We start from the raw sequence: 26812 nt of genomic DNA, 5'->3' as shown, positions 1-26812 counted from the left end.
AAAGTTTTTTTGTGGTAGTGGGTTATCTTATCCCATTCATTGTCCTCGAATTCGAGGCCCAGCTCGCGTTCCCATTTCACCTGGCATTTCAGTACGTCTCTAGTCGTGCCTTGCAGCAAGGCCTCGTATTGTCGTGAAGTTTCATGGCCGCCCTCTGCATTGTTCAACATGGTTTCTATTGTCTCGAGTTCAGTTGTAGGATTAGCAGCCGCCATGGAGCAAGAACTGCCCCGCAGGAAGCCCTGTGCCCTCGCTTAGCTCAGTGAACGTTAGGATCTCATGTTCAGAAGCCAGGTCTCCCAATGTGGCCATACCGTATGGTTCCCATTGGGCACGCACCTCCTGATGTCCCCGTTGCGCGTTTCGCCATGATTGCCGCTATGGGGATTTGTGGGGAGTATGGGTCTGCTGCTCCGACCGTTTTTGCAGGCCCGTTTCCAAAGCCGGATCCCCAATTTGGCTATGTATGGGAAGTGTCGTGTAATACTCTCCTCAGCCCAGAGCTGAGTAATAAGTGGGGCAGGGCTGGTTGGAGGAGACGGGTATCCGCCGTGCTCTCGTCAGCCATCCATCGGGTCACGTGTCGCAGCTGGCTAGCAAGATAATACATTTCAAAGTTGGGAACTTTCAATCCTCCCTTCTCGTAGGGCCTTTGAACTGTCTCTAGCGCCACTCTATGTCTACTGCCCTGCCAGAGAAATCTCCTGCATAGTTGGTTCAGATTTCTGAAGAATGAGGAGGGAAAATAGAAAGGGACATTGGTAAAGTGGTGTAGGAGACGGGGGAGTGCAACCATCTTAAGGAGGCCTGCCCTGCCGGCCACTGAGAGCGGAAGTCTGCTCCAGAATTCCATAGATTTCTCGAGGGAGTCTGTAGCCCTCACCGTATTGAGTATGTATTCAGTGTGTGGGTTCCGGTGTATGGTGATTCCTAAGTATCTGAAGGATGTTGTGTGCCACTGGAGGTCTAAGGGGGGCAGAGACCTGTATTCTGCATTATGTAGTGCTGCGAGGGGGTAGAGGCAAGATTTATCTCTATCGACCCGGATCCCTGTGCATTTGTGGAATCCGTCCAGGGTCTCAAGGATATAGGGCAGGAGGTGTTCGGGATTATGGAGGTATAATAGTGTGTCATCAGCTTACATGGAGACAAGGTGGGTCACTCCATCTATTTCAATGCCCCCATCTCTGTATTCCTGTCTAAGGTAGGCAGCCACAGGTTCGGTGGCGATGATGTATAACATGGGGGATAGTGGGCATCCCTGCCGGGTGCCTCTGCGGAGGGGCCACTTGCCAGAGTATGTCTTGTTGGTTCGCACCCTGGCAGTCGGGTTGGTGTAGACCAACTGGGTCCATTTCAAAAAGACCGGTCCTATCCCCATTTTTACCATGGTGGCATATAGCCACTTCCAGCGCACCGAGTCGAAAGCTTTGGTGGCGTCTAGTGAAGCCACCGCGAACTTTTGGGGTATAGGGTCAGTGCTATAGATGACGTGGTGTAACCTACGCAGGTTCTCAGTGATAGAGCGCCCCGGGACATAGCCTGTTTGATCTCCATGGATTAATTGGGGGATTACCCTACGGAGTCTATTCGATAAAAGAGCAGTCAAGATTTTACTGTCTACATTTAGCATGGAGAGGGGCCTGTATGAGCCACAGTCGGTTCCATCCCCATCAGGCTTGAGTAGGGGGATAATTACAGCTTCCCTCATGGATTCTGGGAGGACACTGCGTTCGAAAGCCTCATTGAACACCTGTGTCAGCAGGGGGGCCAGGGTCTCCTCGTATGACTTGTAAAACTCCCCAGGAAGGCCATCCATGCCTGGGGGTTTCCCTGATGGTAGGGATCTAATAACTACCTTTACTTCGTCTGCTGTAATGGGCTCCTCCAGGGCCTCCGCCAACTGTGAATCTAATTTAGGTAGCTCGATGATGTCTAGGACATCCTCGATTTCGGTGTCAGTGGGGGGCGAGGATTCAGAGTAAAGGTCACAATAAAATTTGGAGAAAACAGAGTTAATCTCATTTTGGGTATGCGCCTTGGTGCCATCAGGCTTAAGTATATGACAAATGGGAGTACGGGGGTTCTCCCTCTTATAGAGCTAGGCAAAGAGTTTACCGGGTTTATCTCCTAGGGCGTGAGTTCTTTCGATATGCTTGGCATAGCTCAATTTACCCCAGGATTCCCAATGAGTAAGACGGGTTTGTTTCAATTCCGTTATTTTACGCAAGTGTTCAGGGGACGGGTCAGCTCTGTTCTCCAGATTCCCCAACTCCCTTTCAGAGCCTTCCAACGAGGCTACGATGGATCTCTGGGCCCCTCCTATAGCTGCAATCATCTCTCCTCTCATAGCCACCTTGTACGACTCCCATGCCGTGCTCACATATTCTACGCTATTCAAGTTCTCCTGCCAATATTCCTCGGTGCGGTCCCTTATGCGCTCGCAAAAGGCTGTGTCTAGTAGGGCCTCGGCTCTAAGCCTCCAGGTGGGCACTGGGGGTCTGGGTGGGGACACTCCCCAAGTGGCCACTAGCGGGGAGTGGTCGGAGAGCACCCGCGGCTGGTATTGTGCGTCGCTGAACATGGCTTGTTGCTCTTGGCTTATAAAGGGATAATCAAGCCTGGTGTGAACGGAGTGGGGTGGGGAGTAGAAGGAGTATTGTCGTTGTTCGGGGTGTAAATCCCTCCACAGGTCACAGAGTAATAGCTGATGTGTTAGTTTGGATAGTATTTTGGCAGGGGGGGATGGACAGGTGTGTTTGCTGTCTGATCTGTCTATCAGTGGGTCTAGGGTGCAGTTGTGGTCTCCTCCCCAAATCATGATATTGTCTCCGTAAGGGGTAAGTCGCGGGTACAGGGAGTGAAAAAAGGTTGTTGCATCATGATTGGGTGCATAGGTGCTAACTAGGCATAACTCCCTGTTTTCAATGGTGCCATGTATGAGCGCCATCCTGCCTTCATCATCGATTTTGGTACTCATTAGCCTGAAGGGAATGGTCGGATCAATCCATATCAAGACCGCTCTGGCGTAGGAGGAGTAAGTGGATCCTACCAGGGTGCCTCGCCATGACTTGGATAATGCCTCCATTTTGTTCCGTGTTAGGTGTGTCTCTTGGAGCATGGTGATCCCAACCTTGCACCTTCTCAGGTATGCGTGAATGCGGCGTTGCTTAACAAAGCTATTCATACCATTACGTTCCAAGTCATGATCTTAATCCTGTCAGCCATGGGAATAAGACTGTCTGGCAATAGTTCTTGGCAACGTTTGTAGTCTAGCTGATAGCTCGTTATATGTGTAATTTTCCTGTGGTCTTGGTGTTTTGCGAGTTAGGTTCCCAACTTTGGGGCCAACACCCCGGTTGCTTCCCCCGATAACTGTAAACTCCCCCAACTTTGAACAAGTCCAGCGGGGTTTCCCCCATTATGACAATCCCGTTTCCGCTCCGTTTGACCATACATTGGTCTCCAGGTGCCCTACGGGCGGGTATTTGATTTTATTTTATTTATAAAGCGCAAAAAACCAGGCCCAGGGGCAACCGGGCGCATACTCTTAAACATGTTACAAAAAGCAGTAGTTACAGAAGTTACAAAAATATACAGCATATATACATGTACATACTCTTAAACATGTTACAAAGAGCAATAGTTACAGTGAGTTACAAAAATATACAGCATATATACATGTACCGAAGGGTACCATTAACAGCGTATAATACAGGGACAGAACAGAGAGAACATGTATATTCAGTTCTGTACCCCACATGAAGTCTGGACTGTGTCAAGGTCTCATGAGTCTTGGGAGAGCAGCCATGTTTTAGCATTGTTCTTGAAGGAGTGGAATGATGGTTCAATTCTGATAGGTGTGGGCAAGGTGTTCCAGAGTTTGGAGGCCAGGACGGGGAAGCTCACCCCACCAGCTTTTTGGAGTTTGCATCTAGGCACGATGAGGCTGTGAGTTTGGGCTGCTCTGGTAGGTCGAGTGGAGGTGTGGCGTGAGAAGCGAGTGGACAGGTAAGGTGGGGCGTTGTTGTTCAGACATTTGTGAGTCAAAGCTAGGGTTTTCAGGGCGATTCTCTGTTTTACCAGGAGCCAGCGTAAGTCCAATCTGACGGAGGAGATATGAGAGCATCTCGGGATGTTTAAGGCTGCCCTTAAGGCATTATTTTGTACAGTTTGCAATTTATTAAGGTTAGACTGACTGGTCCCTAGGTAGAGAGCACTACAGTAGTCGATTTTGGCCATAACAAGAGTTCTGGCGAGTGTGATACAGTTGGTGGAGTTTAGGAAGGGTCTACAGGCAGTGATAAGTTTGCAGGTGTAGGCCAAAGCTGACCTAACTGCATTTATTTGCCTGTTCAGAGAAAGCGAGGAGTCAAGATAGACCCCTAGCGTCTTAGTATCTTTGGAGACTTTAATGTCATTGCCGTCAATAATGAAGCACTTGTAGGTTTGGTCTAGTTTGTTGAGCCGATGATTTGATCCTAAAAGTAATAGCTCAGTCTTATCATTGTTAAGGCAAAGTTCGTGCTGTGCCATCCAGGCCTCGATGACCGAGTAAACATCGTTAAGGGCTTTGGTGTCAGCTGTGTAGTCTCCTGTGATAGGGATGAGTATCTGGGTGTCGTCCGCGTAGTTAGTGTAGGAGACACCCAGATAGTCAAGCACATCGAAGAGGGGGTTGGTGAATACGTTATACAACGTAGGGGATACACACGAGCCTTGAGGAACGCCACAGTGAATGGGGGAGGGATCCGCTGATGCCAGCGGTGAGAAGACCCTCATGGATCTATTGCTCAGGAATGAGTGGATCCAGGCATTGGCAGAGTCGGAGAAGTGGGCTGCGGATTTGAGATGCTGGCAGAGTATCTGGTGGTTGACCAGATCAAAAGCCGCAGAGAGATCGAGGAGAAGGAGAAGAGCTAGCTTCCCATTGTCCTTCAGTGACTCCATCTGAGTTTTCAAGTCGATCAGAGCTGACTCCGTGCCATGTTTAGGGCGGAACCCTGATTGTCTTAAGCCCAGGAGATTGTTTAGTTCGAGGTAATCCTGAATCTGCAGGTAGGCTGCGCGGTCCAGGATCTTGAGCAGGAATGGGACTGTAGTGATAGGTCTGAAGTTAGTTGGGATATTAGGGTCAAGGGAGGGTTTTTTGAGGAGTGGGATAACCCATGCATCCTTTAGGTTGTCGGGGACAATACCCGTCTTGAAAGAAGCATTTATGAATGCTGTAATGAACGGGGCTAGCTCATGAGATGCTTCCTTGATAATAGGAGCTGGGCAGGGGTCGCCTTGGCAATTGGAAGGTTTTAAATTGTTTATGATGTTTTCTACTTCGAGAGTAGTGAGTGGGGAGAAGGAGAAAGGTTTATGTGGATAGGTTAAATGTGTATTAAGTGTAGGTGTGGTCGGTGGTTGTTCAAGCTGTAGGGATTTCTGTTTGTCCCTGATTTTTGATTGGAGGGTAGCAATTTTACCCAGGAGTGCTGACTGAATATTGGTGCACCAAGTGTTGCCTTTTAGCAAGAGTCAGGGGGGGCTGCATGTGTCTCGAGTTCCTTAAGGATATTAAAGAGTTCCTTAGTATTGGACTGGGCTGACATAATGCGGTTATTATAAGAATCTTTTTTTGCCAGGAGTACAGCTTCTTTATAGTTAAGGGTGGCTATCAGAAGACTGTCCTTGTGGGCGTCGGAGTGGTGACTTCTCCAGCGTGACTCTGCTGAGCGTTTCTCTTTGCGTAACACTCTAAGCTGGGGAGTAAACCATGAGTTAAGGTGTGCTCGTCGTTTGGGTTTCCTCAGTTTGAGCGCGGCGATAGAGTTGATGGCTGCAAGCAGGGACTGGTTATACATGCCGGCTAGGTTGGTGGGGTCTGAGCAAGTGTCAGGAGCGTTATTTAGTGTGGGAAGGATAAGGGGGAGTATTTTTTCTGTCGTAATGTTCTTTTTATTTCTAGTGAGGGTGGCTGGGGCGACCAAAGGCCTGGGTGGTGGGGCTGCTTCAATGCTGAAAGTGATGACATGGTGGTCAGACCACAAGCAAGGGGCGTTGGAGATTACGCTAATATTGCAATTGGTGTCACTAAGCCAGTCAAGGGATCGCCCTTTAATGTGGGTGGGTTCCTGTATGTGGTGAGTGAAACCTAAATCTGTTAAGGTATTAGCTAGGTCGAGGGCCGCAGGATCATTAGGGTCTTGGTGTCCTAGATTGAGGTCGCCAAGAATGATGGTTTGGGAGTTGAATTTAGCATTGTTGAGTACTAAGGTAGAGATATCATCCACAAAGGATGTGGGTGGACCAGGGGGTCTGTATATTAGGTGGATGGTAGCCGTTTGGTTAGCTGAGAGTCCAAGCTTGACAGAGAGTAACTCTGCAGTTTCCACCTTAGTGCTTGGGATGGTTCTAAGTCCTAATGAGTTTCTAGCGATGAAAGCAATTCCTCCACCTCTCGAGGTGCAATCAGATCTGATGATGGAGTAATCAGTGGGGATGGCCAATGAGAGTGCCGGGCCGGAAGCTGCGTGCAGCCAGGTCTCGGTGATGGCGATGAAGTCGAGTTCCTGACTTTTGATAAGATCAGCAATGTCCAGAGTGTGCGCAGCTAGGGATCTTGCGTTAATCAGGGCAGCTTTAATTAAACCAACGTTGCTTGATGAAGCTGTGATGGTTTGAGTGTGATGGGGCATGGGTGAGGTGGCCGTTTGGGGAGGCGGGCTGTGCGTCTGAGTTTTGAGGTGTGGGCTCAGGTACATGGGGTGTCCCTTCTTACCCATAAGTCAAGATCCTAATCTTAGGTTTCTAAGAGTGATAGGACATGGTTGGTTAGGTGAGGGTTTTTTGGCGAAATGGTCGAGCCATAGGGCCGGATCGTTGAGGTAGATGTTTTGGTATTGAGGTGCAGTACTTTGGTAGGTATCAGGAGATCTGTGAGAGGTGGCCATGGATGAAGTGTGCAAGGAGCTAGGTGCAGCTAAATCGGGAGGTGGTAGGTGTGATGACCTGGTAATTGACGACACTGAGAGTAGTACTTGTAATGAGGAGAGCAGTGACCTTAGGGAGGACCAGCGTGGTAGCATGTTACCGAGATTAGAGAGGAAGGGCCGCTGAGTCTGTGAGGCAGTTATAGGTAAACGTTACAGGCACTATTTGGCTAGGCAGTGCGTGCTCTGTACGAGCAATGCAGGCTAATGAGTTTAAGACAGGTTAAGTCTACTTATTCAGAGTCAAGCAATGGGGGTGCATCAGATCAGGGTACACAGGCAAAGCAAATACCAAGCTTGCATATACATTACCATGTTAGGCAGGGAACAATGCAGAATGCAAGAGGCGTGATCTAATTGTAATGGTGCAACAATTCAGGCAGAGAAGACATTCTAGTGTTGGCAGCAAGTATTGGCAGATCAGGTAAATGTCAAGGTGAAAGGCACGGCAGAGTAAGGCAGGTACCCTGGAATTAGCTTAGATCATGTGGACATGTCTCATGCGGACCGGTGCAACATATGCAGGCATAGATCAAGGTGTGGCGCAGCAAAATTGGGAATACATAATGAGCGTATCAGCAGGCAGAGTAGCATATATCATGGAGCTAACAAGTGGGTCCAAGTTGCTGTTCTGAGCAAGAGCTCAATCATTTCAAAAGCGAGCATAGGGTTGACAGCATAGTAGTTTCAAGGCAAGCAAAGGCGAACAGAGGCGCAAATGAAAGCGGTGCCGTGGTCATGCAATGGGAAGGTATGGGTTGGGTGGCAATGAGAACAGACATAGGCAATGCAAGCAAATAAGGCGCTGAAATGGTGCGATCACTTGGTGGTAAGCAACCGCGAATAGGTAGCGACTAGGGCTGAAATATGTAGTCGGCTCAGTTGATTAAAGTCAGGACGCTCGTAATAGGTGTGCAGACTTAGTACAGAGGTGTGCATGGAGCAGGGTGCTACGTTGCTATAGCTTGTCAAGTGGCGTATGTGATTATATTAGCATAGTAAAGGCATTACCAACATCAGGATAGATAGTATGTCAGCAAGTTCAACAGGCAAGATAAATGCTTGTAGGGCAGTAGGCTCAGAGTGAACAGCTTATATAGCTATACTAGGTATCAAGCTTGTGGGAATAACCATAGCATTCGGAAGCGCTGGAATAGTTGATAGATAATGTTACCAGTCTTACTTTCAGGATGAGGAGAGCGCTAGTCCATAGGTTCGCGAGGAGGAGAGTCAGCTGTGTAACCACAAGCAGGGATCAGTGCGAGGTGAAAAAGGGCATAGTGTCCAGGCGAACGGCGAATAAGGCTGAGGACAGGAGTCAGCCTTGTTTCACTGGGCCTTCGTGAGTGTGGGCCGGCTTCGCCTGCCGGCTCCCGATAGGTAGCTGAAGAAGGGTCACCAGCCAATCGGGACTCAGCAGCATCTGCTGGGTGGATTAGGCAGTGGATGCCTCAAAAGGGTGAAGGGCGGCCATCTTTGAGTGTGCTGGGCTCCACATGGTGAGCAATGGTGGAAGCATGCACACGGTCGCAATTTCGGCCGGAAACACAGCGCCAAAGCAGATTTCAGTTGCAGGGACAGCAAGGGCATCTGGGCATCGTAGCTGGGATATAGTGATGTGGAGAATCCGTTTTGCACAATTTGAAGGTGCGCTTACCGGAAAAGGTTGTAAAATTCGGGGTGCCTTCCCTTTGGTAGACCACTGCTCCTGCAGGGTCACGGGAGCTCCTGCTCCACAGAAGAGGAAGGGGGGAATGGTGTAGCGGCTGGGGCACCAGATATCTACCCTAAAGGGAATCCTAGGGGTAGAGGGATATTTGCATCCGGTGTCTCCTGGCGGAGGATCCTTTCAGCTGTATTCGAGCACCGTCATCTTGCCGTTGGGCTATTGCAGGTAGGAGGACTTTGCTGTGCTTCGTAGGTGCAGACCTAGTGCGGCCTTCGTTTCTTGTCCTCGATGTCTGGAAGCTGCTGACCATCCATCCAGTCTCGGGCCGGGGCTGCCGTGTCGAACAGGTGGGTCCTGTTATCATGTATCACCTTCAATCTGGAGGGGTACAGCAGCATGTAGCGCAATCCCGCTGCCTTCAGTCTAGCTTTCGTGTATATGAATTGCGCTCTTTTCATCTGAACCTGGAAGGTATAGTCTGGGTAGATGGCAATGTTTGCGGTGTTTCTCTGGATCTGCCCCCCTGACCGTGAAAAAGCCAAGATGATCTCCCGGTCCCTATAACTGAGAACCTTTGCTATCATTGGCCTGGACGGAGCGCCCGGTGGTGGTCGTTTGGCAAGGGACCTATGGGCCCTTTCGATGGAAAAGCCCTGGGAGAGCTTTCCTGCTCCTATTTCCTGCAATAGGAGGTTTTCAACAAAGTTCGTGGGATCAGGTCCCTCAATACCCTCCGGCAATCCCAGGAGGCGAATGTTATTTCGGCGTGCCTGCCCTTCCACCTCCTCTGCCCGATCCTCCAGATTCTTGACTCTTTGTTGGAGTTCATCTACGTTGTGTAGGAGTTGAGTCTTGACTTCTGTATTTTCGCGGACCTGAGTCTCCAATGTCTCAGTTCTGCTGGCTAGAGAGCAAACGTCCTGGCAGAGGAGGCCCAGATCGGTGGCCACAGCATCTATTTTGTTTTCCATTGTAGCTTGGAGCAAAGTAATAGCTTCGAGGATCCGGGAGTTGCTGGCTTCAGTTGGCGCTCCTGCAGGATCAGGTTGTATGGTGTCTGCAGTGGGGCGTTCAGGGCACGCGGGGCTCCCAGTTGCAAAAGTATCCATGGTGGTTTGGCGCTGCTTGGACCGTGCGCCCCTTCCAGACTTCTCACCAGACATGGGCGCTTCAAGCACAGGGCGCCGACAGCGGGGTCTGGGGGCAGTAGGCGAGCGCACTGGCGCAGTTGAATATGTCAGCAGTTAAAGTGCAGTTCCGGCTGTGATGGCACATATGTTGGGCGAGGTTGAGATAGGGGTCCTGGCAGGTAGCTGTGGGGTACTCCCGCTGAGGCCGCAGAGTGCCAGGCGCTTCTCCTCACACACCTAGCACAGGTGTCAGGCAGCTTGGCAGGTTGCCCTGTGTTTGCTTGTGGTAGCAACTGCTGTCGTTCAAACTGAAAAGTACCAGCTAGTGCCCTTTTCCGTTCCTGTGTCAATATGAAGTGCGCAGGAAGGGGTATCGTGCGGGTAGGGCTGCAGGTCTGCTAATATGTGCAAACGGTGTTCACTGTGCCAACAATTTCCAGTGTGCTGTGGAAGGCCAGTCAGGCGATCCTAAGGTGCAGGGCACTGGGGGGTCAACAGCCGTGGGTCAACAGCCGTGGGTCAATGATGTGTGCCTCAATTCGGGTGTCCAGTGCCAGGCTCTACCAGCCCACCGGGCCGTACAAGAGGTCCAGTGGAGGGGGGGGCGCCCGGGCTCAGGCGCACCAGTGGTGTTGTGCCGGTTTTCTTCCCCCAGGGGCCGTGTGGATGGTGAGCCGTTGTTGGCCGGGGCGGCACACGCGCTTGTGCGAGGGCTTGTCACAGCGCCCAGGGGGAGCGGCAGCCCCCAACTTCAGGCTGTGGATGTCCGGTGCAGTCCCCGGGCACCCCGAGTGGCCTCCCCTCTCCCGCTCACCTTCCCGACGCCGATCCGCATCGGAGCCGCTGAATTGCAGTCACGGCATCCTCAGGCGGTGCAGCTGCTTCTCTCATAGCCTCCGGGCTCAGATGGGCAAGGGCGGCGAGCCTGCAGCGGACAGGGGGGGCAGGGAGCCTCCGCTCCCCTGTCAGACAGCGCGCCCAGCCCGACAGGACGCTGCCAGGACAGGGCTCTGGGGGCCCGCCGCTCCCGCCCCAAGATCAGCAAATCCGCTCTTGCTCCGTCTCCAGTGCAGTTCTGCCGGAGTGGGATCGATGTCCAACGCTGGGCAGGGGCTTCCTCAGTTGTTGGGTGCCTCGGTCTCCTGACGGGCTCAACACGCCGGGACCGCCATCTTGGTACCGCACAGAGGGACCGCAGCAGGCAGCGCCGCCGAGCCGGCGGGCATTCACAGACACGGAAAAAAGTAGGTTGCCTAGCTTCAGGTAGATATCCGGCGCTGATGCAGTAAATTATAGCAGCGAAAATTGCCTCAATAACGTTAAAGAACAGCTTATGGTGGTCACATCAGGCGGAGCACACCAGAGGCACGTCTCCCTTACATGGCAGTTAGCCACGCCCCCCAGCATGCAATTCTATTGGTTCAGGAAAGGTAGCTTTAATATAGGTACTATATCTGTATATGGTAACGGAGTAGGGGGATTGGTTAAATATTGTCAGGTGGGGCATCTAAGTTCTTCCTTCAAAATGGCAACTGTAGACGTCACTAAAAGTACGACGTCCCATTGGTTCTACTAACTATAGGACCCTAGATTACTTGGTCCACTATGATTGGGTTGACACCAACCCCACTCATACTTTTCCACCTTGCTTAGCAGCACACAGAATGGTCAGCCAGGTGCATGGTGCCCCCCTAGCTCCCCGGCCTTCCTCCAAATATTGTTACAATCAATCATCACTTTAGTGGCCATGTGTCAAATATTTCACTGAGGTTGGCCTCGAGACTGCATCTCCTGTCTGGAAAAGCTCTGATATCTTCGCCTGGCCCACTACGTAGGTGTGAAAGTCTCACTTCTTCTCGCTTGGCTAGTCACGTGATTCAGAAACCGTGAATTTGCCTCTTCTTCACATAATTTGTGTATTTGATTTTCGTTTCACCCACCACCTGCCTTCAGTTTCTTATCTTGACCTTTCAGAGCAGGATATTCTGTTCTTTGCGTCACTTAATTGTAGCTACTGTTCATCTATTTTAACTGATACGACCTTGGCTTTTTTGGCACAATCTGCCTCTGCTGAGTTTTGTTTCTGACGTTTATTCTCGATTTGTTAAATCTGAAGCTCTCCTTGTGTGGCCTCTAGTAACCTTTGGTTAATTCTGCTTCTTGTGCAGAGTGGAAGTATACTTATATAATGTGCTTCTTTTGAGGTCGATATGTATAGGTGGCGCTTGCCGCGATCTGTCTTCTACCAAGCATAGCTAGGCGCACAATTGCCTTAGCTTTCTTGCAGTTCCAAGCATTTGTACTGGTTTAATATCTTCGTCATGCTTACAACTAAAGCTTCTTGCATTTGACATCGTCCTTTCACTTTAGGTCCACAATGTCCTTTGTTCATGGCGTTTCGTCTCTTTACGTCATTCTCTGGTCGTCATCTCTTCTATATGTGAGTCAGTCCAAGTGCTTATGTCGTCACCATTCGTCTTCCATTAAGACCTTTTTGGTTTCATCAGAGATCGTACTCAGACGATCTTCATTTCGTTTCATCTGTTGATATGGTTTTCTCAATGGGTACCTTGCTGTCCATGGTTTTACTTCGATAGGTGCTGTTCTTCTGATAGGTACTGGACAAAGCACTCTGCTGGTTTATTTGCCCATCATACGTCACATATTTCGGGGTGAATTTTCCTGGTATTTCAAAATGAACGTTTGCAGTGCGGGCTGTACTTGGGACCTCCTCTACAGCCGGCATGCAAGTAGTGAGCAAAAGGCTGGTCTGGTCACAGGATGCTCCCCAAGGTACCACAGCTTTTCCCCCTTTCCTATTTGTGACTTTTTGTGGAGTTTTCTGGGTAATTGGCCCTGCTTGGATAGGGTCAATATGCTTTGGCCTGGCAGTAGGATCTGGAATCTTGCAAAGGTGGATCTGGAATGTCTGGATACGCAGGCGCTGGAAATTCAGGAAAGAGTGTCCTGTCCTTGTGAGCTCCCACCCTTTATTGAAAAGCGGGTGACATCACCGAGTTTATTGTTGGGCAGAACTGAGCTAGACCTACCCCCAAGAACTGGATAGGGCAGCCAATGTTGGTTGCCTCCTCTAGGAGGGGACTCACTTTATGGGGTTATGTTTTTATGATGTGCAAAGACTTCCCACAGTCATTTTTGCCAAAAATCAATCTTAACATAAATTACACATTTGTGGCACTTTAACAAATTACATAGGCAGATTACATATTTCACGGAGAGCAGGACAGTCCAATTCTCACGTTTCTAGGACTTTGTTTCGTCCGTCTAAAAATTTTCATCCTTTTTAGTGAGAAATGTCATACCTAAACTTCTATAACTTTATACATGTGTGTGTATATATTATCATAAGGCATGTAAGTATTGCATTTCAAAGTGGCATCATATGCCCTTTCCTCAGAATATCCAATTCTCTGCCATTTCTGTCCACAATATGCCAGTGAAGGCTACCACGTCTTGTGTAAAATCCACAATAATTACATTTAAACTGTTACCTTTTTACATTCCTGCGAAGTCCTGTTGCAGAGATAAAAGTCATAAAAGTTTATTAATAAAATAGTGTTTTCAGCCAAATGGGGCTGTCCTTTGTTCTTCAGCTAGGCCCATTTTTTCCAGGCTACCACCAAATGTCAATTCAGCCCAGGGTGGCCATGGGGGTTTCCCAGTTTGATTAAAGGTTTATTGTCACTTCCAAAATTCGCACTTGGGTGTCCCAGATCTATTGTCTCAAGCTGAAGCCCAGACAGAAGTCTGATGAGCGTGTGATCTTTCTTTCTCTTGGTCCATTCAAAGTTTTCAAGGACGGCAGTTAACAGGTAGGTGTTCCAGAATCTAGTGTGGCTTCTATTGGGGGCAAGGCACTGCTGTTATCAGCACCCAAATGTTCATTGGGCCAGGGAAGAAACCTGTTTGGGCTGATTTCCCAGTACAGCCAAAAACATTTATTTATTTATTTTATTTAGTTTTGAATCAGCAGCAAGCCTGTTGAAATGAAACCTCCCATATATATTTCCCAGCAACACCCCCTTTACATTGCTAGGCCATGACACTGCCTTCTTTCAACATTACCCTTTTAAAACAGGCATTTTCACTTATTTGCAAAAGCGCATTTTTACACATGTTGAAGTCTGCTGGGCTGACCATTTCGAAAGGTTTTCTCTTCCTTCTGACTTCCCAACATGGTTTTGCAGCCCTAGTCAGTTTCACTTATACAGCAATCTGTTTAAGACAAAGGTCCACTGAAATTGGCATATGCCCTTCGAGCTAGGGTTTCTTTTGAAGCAGTGATTTTTGACATTTTGTAGCCCAAAAGTCAAGCGTTTCCCTGTGCGGTTGAAAGTAAAGCTTCTGTTGAGAGAGCATCAAAGTGGCATCATTGTAAATGTAAAATATTCCCTTTTCAATGGGAACTTCTTAGCAAGCAGCAAAGCAGCGCTGCTTTTCACTTCACTTCGCTTCTTAAGTGCACGCAAGCAAACATACTGGCAGCCTTTCTTGGTGCGCTCCCTGTTCCAACTTGCCTAATAGGTGCTTGGCAAGACAGGGCAGCCATCATTTGTAGCTACAAAACACAGTTTTGATGCAAGGCCCTGGTGCTCAAAGGAGCCAGCACAGCCATTCTGCTGTTAACTGGTGAAGTGCAGCTTGCTGATGTGGGTTGTTAGGATGAATTCCCGTAAATGTGCTAATTCCCTTAACCTTAGAGACCCCCGGCAACTTTGCTGGATTTTGAGGACTTGATTCTTTTGCCTGGAGAGAGTGTGAGCCTTTTTCCCACTCTCTCTTGTATTTTGAATGTGTTTTACTCTTGTGTTCCTTTGGTTATGGAGTTTTTAGACAAACTCCATAGGCATCATCTTTTCATGTGTCGCACAGCATCCTCAGTGCAGTGACACAGGGAAACCTTTTAGGCTGCCCCCAAGGTTTAAAAACCTTCTCTGGGTTAAACTACTGTTTCCGAGAGAAAGTAAAGTGAAATTGACTCTACTAGTCTTTTCAAATTCCTAGACCCAGCACACCCTATCTTACAATAGAGTGCTGCAGGGGTTACCTAGTATCCCCTATGTCTAGAAACTCATGTAGAAGTCACATGCTACCCTTTCCTCTCGAAATGGCTGGTGGCAGTGGTTTTACAACAAACTACCATGCTTATTCCTGACCACGAACACCAGTAGCGTTAAATCACAGGAGCCATGTTTTTCAAGATGGCGTCTGAGCCCCCTTTGTTTAAACAGGTCCCGGTCTTCTTTTTTGCCACTTCTTTTTGGAAAGGTCCTTCTAGAGTTTGTCTCTGCACGCCAAACCAGGTTTGGTCCCTTTGTTCCTACACCTTTGGCGGGCTTCAGGACTGAAGACCGCCTCTGGCGACCGAGTGTCTGGAATGGGCAGGAAGTGAGGGAGGTGCCCGAAACTCCCTGTACTTAGTCTCCTAGGAGACTCAAATGCACTCTGGCGTGATTGACTGGCTGACTGTCCGGCAAGGACAGCCAACCTTCTGGGTGAGGGACAGCTAGGCTGTAATGAATGGGAGAGAACTGTACAAAAGGCGAGTCTCTTGGCTTGAAAGGCAGAGTCGACCACTGGAACGAAAGAACCGGAGACAAGCTTGAAGAGGACGGCTGCTGCAACTCCTGGACCGTTGGTTTGCCCGGTGAAGCCCTGCTGCAGGTCTGAATCGGCAAGTTCACCTTGACAGAGAAGCCCTGCAAGGATGACTTCTCCCTTTTGAGTTGGTGGGACCAATCAACTTGACCCGTAAGCCACCTGGATACCATTCTCAGAGCTGGTTGTATTTTCCTCAGAGTGCTGCAGGAAACCGAATAAACAGAGAGAGGGACTCCAGTGCTTTACTACAACTACCGGAATCAGTAGCTGTAGTTGCCAGCTTTGCGACCAGTCCCAGTGCAGTGCAGGAGTACCCCGACGTCCTCCCTCTTGTCCCCACGACTCAGGCTCAGGAACAGCAAGATCTGCAGGAACTGCCAGGAACAGAAGTCTACAGCTGCATCTTTTTCTTCATTGTAAGGTACTGTGAAAACCTGACCGAGAGAACTTGCCTCTCACTGCGAAAGTGCTTGAAACTTTGGCAACTTGCAGGCCTAGTCAGCTTGTGACCCAACATATGAACCTTTCTTTTACGAACTACTTCTGCAAACTTTGGCAAAGACTTTTCCGTTTCACTACCAGAAGTGCTTTATCCTATACAAGACTTTAGCCCATTGACTTTGGCCTACCCTATTGCATTGAATTGGCTCCTGGTGAACTCAAACTATTTGCATTGTCCAAGAGTAACTGTACTATTCGTTTTATTAACCTATGCCTTTTTGCTCCTACTTCAAAGTACTCTGAATGCCATTTTGCTCCTCCTGTAGTTTAAAAGTAGTTTAAATGCCTCTGACGTGTACCGTGGAAATTACTGAAGTATATTTTTGTGTGGTATAGATTGCCTCCTTCTAGTGAATGTTTTATAACGGACTGTGGAATAAATTGTGTTTTACCAAGAAACCTTGAATATAAGAGTCTATTTGAATACTTGTGATTGTAGACCTCTGTGTAACATCATTACAGCTCACACTCCCCTCTTGAGATAAGCCTGGCTGCTCAGCAACGCTAACAAAAATGTGTAGTACAGACTTATACCAAAGGTTGGTTTTGCTTACACCTCTAGTCGTAGTTTTGTGTAGTGGTCCCAAAGGGTACTGCATACAAACTTTGCCTAACATGGGAAGTACTGCTGAGTGGGTAAATATATCCCACAAACCATCTATCCTTCCCCCCAGGTAGTAAACAAAAACATTGGGTGAGTGTTGGTAATGAGAGGCCGTGGCATTTTATTGCACAAATTATTATTTTTTTTTATTTTTTTTTTTTTTATTGTTTTATTGGTTAATCGTAGGTAAACCTTTAACAGGCCTCAAATAGCCTCAAATAGGAGTCCGAGAAACAAGAGTTCAAAGTTCCTCTTCTAAAGTATTATTTGAGTTCCAATCGGTTTAGTTATCCTTCCAATGGAAGCCCTTTATCGTAACAGATGCATCCAGTAGTCTTTTGGGCTCCTATTTTCTCCTCCAATTCCGTTTCTTCCTGGTCCAGATTTAGGGATTCGACAAACTTTAGTGCGTCAATAGTATGACCCACCTTGTCTGCTGTTAGAAGGCGTTCCCAGTATTCATCTTCTGTTTCCATCGTGATGTTGTTTATATAGTTGCCCAAAAACGCTAATCGCTTTGGTATCAGAACCGGGCATGTTAGCATCACGTGTCGCACTGATTCAAGTTGGTCCTTCATTTTGCAGAACCTGCAGATTGCTGATGCTTTTCCAATGAGCCTTCTTCTCAGCTTAACCTCTCGGGAATGCCAGATATTTAATCTACATCGTAATAGCAGATCTCTGTAATGTTTAGATGGAGAAATTGCACAAATTATGGTCATTCACAAACATAATCATAATCACAGTAACGTAATATGCTGTACTTTTGGGCACCGGGTCCTGCGGTTGCCCCCTCTGGCCCGTGCCGCCTTCCTTGTCCCATGACAGTGTGGCCACCATACGGTGTCCTGTCTTCTTTCTCTTCCTTCTCTCCCTTTTTCTAGGGTGGGAGGGTTCTAGGAAAAAGAAAAGAGACTCTGCGTGCGCAAAGTACTAGTTCGCTTCGGTCCCTGTGCAGGGTCCCAAACTGGTTTCTGCTTTTTTGCTGCCAAAGCAGCTCCTTATATTGGACCCAGGGTCTGGCCCTGGGTCTTTGTTGTGCCTGTGTGGGGGGCTGTGTTGTCAGCCCACCGGCCGGCAGGCGCCGACGGCATCCGCACCCAAGGTGCTTTCCCTGTTGGTCCCTGCCTATTTCCTACCTCTCCTGTCACTGGTGCTTAGCACCTCCTTGGGAGGAAGGGCAAGGTGTTGTTTCCACCTTGCCCTTCATTCTTCCTGCTTGGTCTGTTGGTATTGCGGCTGCCTCCGTGGGAGGGGGATATTAAAGAGTCAAAAAACAAAAAACAATAAAAAAAAGTCCCAGTGACGTAACCGCGACTAATCCTAACTTGGAATAAAATTTCAAGAAAATAACCAATTGGAACAATAAGTCGCAGTGAAGAAACTGTGACTTCCCAGCAAAAAGCTCACAAAAAAACAAAGGAAAAATATATCTGCAAGTTGTTTCGAAATATATCAGGACTCAAAACAACGCATAAATAAATGATATTTTTTTACAACTGTTCAAGCATACAAGTATAAATAAAAACATGCTGAATCAGACCACAATGTAGTAACAAACTCTTTATTATCTTCTGAGTGGCACAAGCGCCAACCAGGGCTAAAACCCCACTAGTAATTAACTTTCATCATCCTGACCAGTCACAGGATATAGCCCAGGAGGCAGCTAACCACAATTTCAAATACACAAAATTGGGAACAGCGCCAAGCAGTTGCAGATTGGAAAAATACTTTTTTGGGGCATTAAAGAGTGACTGGGCAGAGGGGTATCAGCCCCGCGCAGTGCTCTTGTTCTCGGGCTGCCCCCACACTCTCCCCGACCTGTCAGCCCTGGGGCACAGGTTACCTGCCCCCACCTGGTACCCTTGCGGCCCTGGCTAAAAGAACGCTTTAAGCCCATTCCTCACCTCAGGAGGGTAAATTCGACGTCGCCAGTTGCCATAAGAAGAGATGCGCTCAACAGGATCTCCGAGTCAAGGTACTGTATGTTAAGGGTATTATCAATCCGACAGAGCCAACTGAGATAATGGTCCTCAATGAAGTGCCGCACATGAGGTGTATTACTGATGACTAGTAGCATGGCTGACTGCACCAGCCTTGTCTTTGTACGAAGCTTATTGGACGAGCTGAATTTGCGTTGGAAGTGAAGGTTAGGATTGAAAAGGGAACCTGGGGGAAAATGGATCAAATTAAGTAGAAGATGGCATGCTATTGGCCCATAGCAGGAAACGGGGTCACCTTGACGAGTATGGATGGATGTAGAGGGTTACACGTTTGCAGTGGAGCTCTGCTCTTTGTCCTCTCCTCAGGAAGTTCTCTTTGGCGCCCCTTTGAGAGTGAACTCTAAGCAGCCTCTGCAGGTTAAGGTTAACTCAGTGTACATGGCTATTCTGAAGTGCGCAGGCAATATACCGGACATTTTTGTTTAATGTTCACAAATAGATATTACCAATGTGGTCTAACAAATGCGCTCTGGGAGTCATATGTTTGTTGTTGTCGGATGAGGGTGATGGCAACAAGGAACTCAGATGGCAGCCCATCTGCGGTTAATGTTATCTATGTTGTTGCCGCTTGCCCAACAATGATTTACTCTCCAGTGCGGGTCTGGGGGTGAGGGGAGGTAGCGGTCACTCCCTGGCGTGGCGGTAGGCGCATACCTCGCCAGCTCAGGGCTATATTCCCGGTTTTCTAAAGCACATTGTCACCTCGAAAATGCATTCGCGGAACTCTACTGCCCTCTTATGGACTTCGAAAGAACGATCTACAGCGCACGTGTCTACAAACACATGGAAAGAAATCATTGCCTCCTACTTTATTGGTTCATGATTCCTTTTTTTAATACACATCCTACCTTGAGCATCCGATACACTGTTTACTAATCGCACTCAGCAGCCCTGTACAGTGTAAACATACACATGCCAACATGAGCCTTCACTCTTTAACGAATTGTGGTCTCCCAGAAGGGCATGCCATGGGGGGGTTCCACCCTGTCTATGTGTACCCCATTAAAAGAGTGCTGAAGCGTCTAAAGGTGTGTGCTGGGACCACATCTGTCAGAACTTGTGTTCATCAAATATCTTGCTGGGCTCGCGAAGGCAGTTACATTCTATTACATTCATTTCTTCCATTGAACTACCACAATAATATCTACTTTCTGCCTGGATGCTAACCGCCCCTTTGCCTCACATGCCCGCGCTTGGCATTTCGTGTTCGGTGCGCTCGCCACTGCCCGTTGCCAGTTCCGGCCTTAGTGGCAGCAGCGCCCCGGGCAGAAAAAGCACAATTTGGCACCCCCGCCCCTTCCCGCCGCGGCCCTGGTCAATGGGGGGATTGGGAAGGGAGAGGTGGACGTGCCAAATGTTTCTTTTTGTGGTGGGAGAAATGTCATTTTTAAAATAAATGCGCTCGCGGGAGCCGGCGCATTTAACAACAATAGGGTCCCCCACCCCTGCGCCGGAGCAGGGTGGTAATTATCTGAATAGGGTACCCTATTGTTGTTAAATGCGCCGGCTCCCACAAGCGCACTTAATTTTAAAATGACATTTCTCCAACCACGCCAGCTCGGGGTAGCCCTTGAAAGGCACCCCGGAGCTGGCGCCCTGGGGGCTAATGGTGCCCTGGGGACTATGGCGCCCGGGGCGGTGCCCGGCCCGCCCTGCCCTACGGCCGGCTCTGCCCATGGCTACCAGTGAAGGCAACGTGCCTCCCTTTGTTTTTCACGTTTTTATGATGTAGCACAAGCCCCTTCTTGTGGAGTGTTGCAACATCCCAGTAACATTTGTGCCAGTGGCTGGTCATTTGAATGGATACCCACAGTTGACAAAATTGGTGTGCCCAAGGAATAAATGCATTATGGCCCACACACTTTAGAAGTAGGTCTTTTTGCACATTCACCTGAATTTGTGTTCGATTTGTTATTGTAGTGATTTGTGAGTAATTGCTTCATTATCGCACTTTGATAGATTCTACTCATTGGCACATTGGCCAGCTCTCCTTGGATCCCTGGAGCCCTGAAGAAGGCAAGAAATGAATTTGCCTGTTAAGCCAAAACAAATTGTGGTCGCACCACCACACATAAAATAATTCAAAATTAAAGACAATGATATCAATCAAATCGGACACATGATTACTTTGGCCCTGTTCATACAATACACCTTGAGCTGCAATATCATGTCAGCTCCGCACCTATAATTCAACTGTGTGCTTACATCACTCCAAACTGGGTAGATGCCACAGAAACATCCCCCGTCAAAAGTCAGAGATAACAAGGCTGGTGCAAGGTCTAATGTATTGCTCTCGTTGCTGAAGTTCTACTAGCGCCCCATTTCAGCCATTTTCAATATGTATGGCTTATTAAACAGTTTTGTAAACTAAGACGAAAGGAAACTAATTGTGCTGTTACCAAACTTGTGTCTATAAGTCTTGTATTGATTTTACTTACCAGTAAGCAGTGTATTGTACAGATTCACTTTATCTATTAAATAGCATATATTGTGTACTTACCCCTATGGACCTCTGATCCTTAACAGACGTTGCTTGTGTTAACTGTACTTCACATCAAGCCTACCTCTTCCTGAGTCTAGGTCTAACTGCTTGTCTATGTTAATTGTCAGATACTGCCTGGCTGTCAAGCAGGCGGCAACTAATGGGAAATGGGTCATTGGGCAAGTTCATCTTCAGTAACTCTTTGATGTGCAACATTTCAAATATTCACCAATAGTGCTAATGCTGGGATTGTTAACTTTAATAGGCCATATGCATTTTGATGTTAAGACCATACCACAGCTTGCATCACCTGATTTAGTTAATTTGAGAAAGAAAAGCTGAACTAAATAATCTAAAGCTGCCTTTTTGTTTATCCTGCACAAATGTTTGACCTTCTTTTGCGAATTGCACATTTGATTCACATAATGCAAAACAGGTTTTGTATCTAACATTACAAAATAGACTTCTACCGATTACACAACTAACCCACAGCAGACTATCAGACTCCTCAATTTGTCCCAGTGTCACATGTGAGTAGGAAGTCCAGCCCAGTCTCCTTTTCTTGCATGCTGTCACTCACAGCTCTACATTTACAGTAGAAAAGCCACACATGTATCAGTAGCATAATGTTACAGACCTGACAAATCAACTTAGCAAACTCAAAACAGAGCAGGATCTATAATCTATCCTATAGGACATCAATGGGAAGCTAGCATCACACAAGAACGATTTTTTAAATTATTTTATTGTTATAGCTGAAAATATCAACTTTACAACATTTTAAACCAAAAAGAAAGAATAAATGAAGAAAACAAACAGAAAAGCAAACCATCTAAAATTTGCAGAAATTATAAGCATAAAAGACAATCACAAAAGAGGTCACAGCTTAAGGTTACTCGCCTGTCTGAATACACGATAAAACAAATGACAATAACCTGAAAGAAAAAACATTACATTTTTGTACACAAAGCATACAGGCCTTGAGACCAATTTAAACCACTGCACTGAGTTCCCCAGTATTCTCTCGCAGTTTGAGGCCCCAGAGCAGCGTTAAAGATCGAATTCTCACTTTGACGGAGTAGCCAGAGTAGATCATCTGCCACAAAGTGGTAGAGGTTTTAACTTCGTATTGTTCTACAATTGCTTTAAAGTGGAGTTGGCGCTGCGGTAACAGTTCTTAGCACTCAGTCAGTAGATGCTGTTGATCCTCTCTTTTAGTGTCATCCAAGCAAAAACGACAAATGTTCAGGGCTTCATTAATAATCTTCCTACGCATCAACACTTGTCTTGTCGGCCATAGATTCAGTCTTAATCCTAAAACGTCATTTCTATGAGCCGTAGATGGAGATTGGACCAGATAAGCCTTGGCTATGCTCTGTTTTTTTAGATCTATATCCTTCTGGATCGCAGTCGCGGTATTTTGCGCACTGCTCACAATTGGTGGCCCAGTCCATGGCAAACAATCTTGTTTTGACTTGCATAGGATTTTGTAGCAGAGTGATTAGGGATACATCTATTCCGGCTGTTAGGCAGAAACCTGTGCAGTTCCCTTGGGGAACACTGCAAAAGATTTAAGACTACAGGTAGAGCAGTAAACCCCTTTGGTAGCAGTCTGTACCACCCAGATTTACCTGGTAGCTGTGGCTGAGCAGTCAGACTTCTCTCAAGAAGAGTTAGGCAGTATGTAAAGTATACACAATAGGTACCAAAACACAATAGTACAAGCAAACACTGACCAGAGCTTGGTTTCAAAAGTATATAGTTATTTATTTAAAATACACATAAGTTAAAAACACTCTAGCAAAATAGGGTAAAAACACTTCAACACAGTTATAATGAAAGTAGATTCAATCCTTTCTCCTATCTAGACAACTCTAGGTTAACACCACTTAATTAAAACAGAGGTGAGTGCTTAACTTTAGATGACACTCTAGTAGTTTCCAAGAAAGGGAGAGAAAAAGCAGAAATGGGTTAAACACACCACTCTAAGGTCCAGAACACTTGCAATAGGCTTACAGAAGGATAAAGTCACAGGTGAGCAAAAGTCACTAGGCAGGGCCCACTCTTAGAGTAGCCGGAGCGAAAATGTGCCCAAGATCACACTGTTAGTTAGAGATTCAAAGTCTTGCAAAGAGTCAAAAAGAGTTTAGAGTGGCTCAGAAAGTTTAGCCAAAGTGTCCCAGGCACTCCCAGGTTCGAAAGCCGGGGACTAAATCTACCCCGTACAGTCGGTGGCAAGGGAAGCCAGGCGGAACACAGTACCTTAAGCGGAAAGGATCCTCCAGCGGGGGCAGTTGTTCCAGGCAGCGACAGCAAGGCTCGACGTCGGTCAGGGGAGAAGAATATCTCGCTGAAGAGCAGAAGAGAAAGGTCGTAGCACTGCCCGGGAAGAAACCAGCCGCGGAGTCCTCCGGTTAAAGGGTTGGTACCGACTTTCGCGGTATGGGGGTAAAGTGTGGTATTCCGGTTGCCGGGGTGCTTGGCACAGGCAAGGCGGCCACGAGATACCTCAAAGAACGGAAAGAAGGCGAAAACTGGTTGTCCCCACCAGTCAAGGGAAGGAGCCACTCCGTTAAGAGTTCTCCTCGGTCGTCGGGAAAAAGTGGTGAGACGGTTCAGCAGGGCTCCACCGGGTGGTGTCGTCGAAGCAGGTCGGCTCAGCTCTTCCCTCGTCGGATTCTTGGTCCTGTGGCGACTTCTGAAGTCCCAGTCCCCAAAGCCCTGCTTTTATGCAGCAAACCCCCATTCACCCAGCCTAGCTGTCACTCAAACATGCTAAGTGGTGAGCCGGGCGGCTCACCACTTGGGCCAATCAGGACGGAGTGCGACTTGAGTTACCAAGGTAACTCAGTCCAGGGTGCCTAAATCCCCCTCCACCCCTCCTAAGTACCCCAGACAGAGTGGCACCACTTTGGAGGGCTTCTGTGGAGAAGCCCGCCAAAAGTGGAACAAAGGGCTCCACTTTGGGTCAGAGTTACAGAGGCGAACACCAACGCCATTTTAGAATCAAGTTTTGGCAAAAAGTCCCAACCGGAGTTATAAAAATAAATATATAAACCGGCGGTATGTTTAAGGCTACCGTAAATAAATAATTAAATGTGTTAGCCTAAAACAATGGGAAATCCCATAGGAAAATATTCGCGGTCGAATATAAAACGTAGTTTCCACTGCCACCAGCCAAAACTCGATCAGGGGGGACGGAGACGTGCCCCCTCGACTAACAGACCCTGGGGCAATCGAATTGCCCCAGCCAGTACGTCCACAATATGATGGTTTGTACTGGTTCTGTTCAGGATTCAAGACTAGCAAAGTCTTTTGTGACTTTACATGCCCTGGGAGACAGTAGTCAGTCCCAGGGTATGGAGTCTATGTTGGGGAGTCCCTAGGACACCCCTGGGTCACGGCACAGAGGGTGCTGTGTAACCCACATCACAAAAATACATGAGGCCCTATGGAGTAAAAGACCCCATAGCCCATTCAACACAAGGTTTGTCCAAGATAACACAGTTCAACATGTCCAAGAGTGAGGGAAAAAGAGTCTCACTCTTGGCAGGAGAAAAAAAGAACCCCAGAAATCCAGCAAAGCTGCTGGGGGACTCACTAGGTAGGGAAATTCAGCCTAAACAGAGAATTCTCCCTAACACTCGCCCCCCCCAGACTAAGGGACAGGAGGATTTAATCCACTCCTGGATGAACCTCATACCTCTAGTCGATGATATACATCCTAGAGAGTCCATCAGCATTTTGATGGTGACACCCTGACCTGTGCTCAATGGTGAAATCAAACCCTTGCAGGCAGATTGACCATCTCAATAGTTTTGGATTTTCCCCTTTCATTTGCATTAACCATCTCAAGGGTTGGTGGTCAGTCTGAATAACAAAAGTAGAACCATACAAGTATGGCCTAAACTTCTTCAGTGCCCACACAATAGCAAAGCATTCTCTTTCGATAGTTGCCCACCTTGTCTCAGGATCCTTCAGTTTCCTACTGATGAAGCAAATGGGGTGCTCCCTACCCTTCTCATCCAGTTGGCTTAGAACTGCACCTATACCTACATTGGAAGCATCAGTTTGTACAATGAAAGGTTGGTGGTAGTCAGGAGCTCTCAATACTGGAGCCTGGCAAAGAGCTCTCTTCAGTTTTTCAAAGGCCTGATTGCACTCCTCATTCCATTTTACCTTTTTAGGGAATTTGGGAGAGGAGATTACATTCAGTGGAGAAGCTATGGTCCCATAGTTCTCAATGAAATTCCTGTAATATCCAGTGAGGCCTAAAAAAGCTCTCACTTGGGTTTGAGTAGTTGGTGTTGTCCAATTTTGCACAGCTTCAATCTTGCTGGGCAAAGGCCTTATTTCTCCACCTCCTACCTCATGTCCAAGGTAGACCACTTTACTTTGACCAATCTGGCACTTACTGGCTTTGATTGTCAAATGGGCCTGTTCCAGAGCCTGCAACACATGTCCTAGGTGGTTCACATGTTCTTCCCAGGAGTGGCTGAAGACTGCAATGTCATCCAAGTATGCCATGCAGAAATCTTCCATCCCAGCCAGAACTTGGTTCACCATCCTTTGGAATGTGGCAGGTGCATTTTTTAGTCCAAAAGGCATGACCTTAAACTGGTACAAGCCAACTGGGGTCGAAAATGCAGTTTTCTCCTTGGCATGGTCTGTCAGGGCTATTTGCCAATAGCCTGACGTCAGGTCAAATGTGCTGAGGTACTTGGCTGCACCAAGTTTATCCACCAACTCATCTGTCCTGGGCAAAGGGTGGGCATCAGTCTTGGTGACTGCATTTAGAGCTCTATAGTCCACACAGAATCTCAAGTCTTTGGATCCTGCCTTTGGTACTAACACCACTGGGCTAGACCATGGACTAGTAGAGGGCTCTATTACCCCGAGATCAAGCATCTTCTTGACCTCTCCTTTGATGTGGGCTCTGATATGTTCTGACATTCTGTATCCTCTGCTTTTGACTGGCAGACAGTCACCAGTGAGTATCTCATGCTGGCCCCAAGGGGTCAAGCCTGGTGACAGTGAGAACAGGGAGGCAAACTGATTTAACATAGATTTGCACTCCTCTTGTTGCTCAGGTGTCAGGTCTGAAGAGAGATTGACTCCTTCAACTTTTTCATCTAAAGGTACACCTCTGAGGAGATCAGGGAGAGATTCACTCTCTTCCTCCTCTGCAGCTGAAGCTAGAAGCAAGGCTCCTACATCAGGTCTGGAGATGTATGCTTTTAGTCGGTTGGTGTGGAAGACTCTAGGAGCTTCCCTGGGTCTGCCCAGATCCACCAGATAGTTGACCTCTCCAAGTTTTCCCACAACCTTGAAGGGTCCCATCCATTTGTCTTGCAAGGCCCTCTGCCTTGTTGGGAGCATAACTAGAACTAGCTGGTCTTGAGTAAACTCAACCATGTTAGCCTTCTGGTCGTGCCAATGTTTGACCAGGGCTTGACCAGCTTTCAAGTTGTCACTTGCTTCTGCCATCATGTGTGACATTCTCCTCCGGAGACCTATCACATAGTCAGTCACTCTGACTGGCTTGAGGGGAGGAGCACCTTCCAACCCCTCCTTAATCAGGGCCAATGGACCTCTGACTGGATGGCCATAGAGAAGCTCAAAGGGAGAATAACCTACTCCCTCCTGAGGGACTTCTCTATAAGCAAAGAGAAGGCATGGCAGTAGAAGGTCCCACTTTTTCTTAAGGGGTTCTTCCAAAGCACCTATCATGCTCTTCATGGTTCTGTTAAACCTTTCAACCAACCCGTTTGTCTGAGGGTGGTAGGCGGTTGAGAACTTGTAGGTAACTCCACAGGTTTTC

This window comes from Ambystoma mexicanum, chromosome 8 (assembly GCF_040938575.1).
Source record: "Ambystoma mexicanum isolate Mex_15411 chromosome 8, UKY_AmexF1_1, whole genome shotgun sequence".
NCBI lineage: Eukaryota > Metazoa > Chordata > Amphibia > Caudata > Ambystomatidae > Ambystoma > Ambystoma mexicanum.
Note: the sequence above shows the minus strand (reverse complement) of the source record.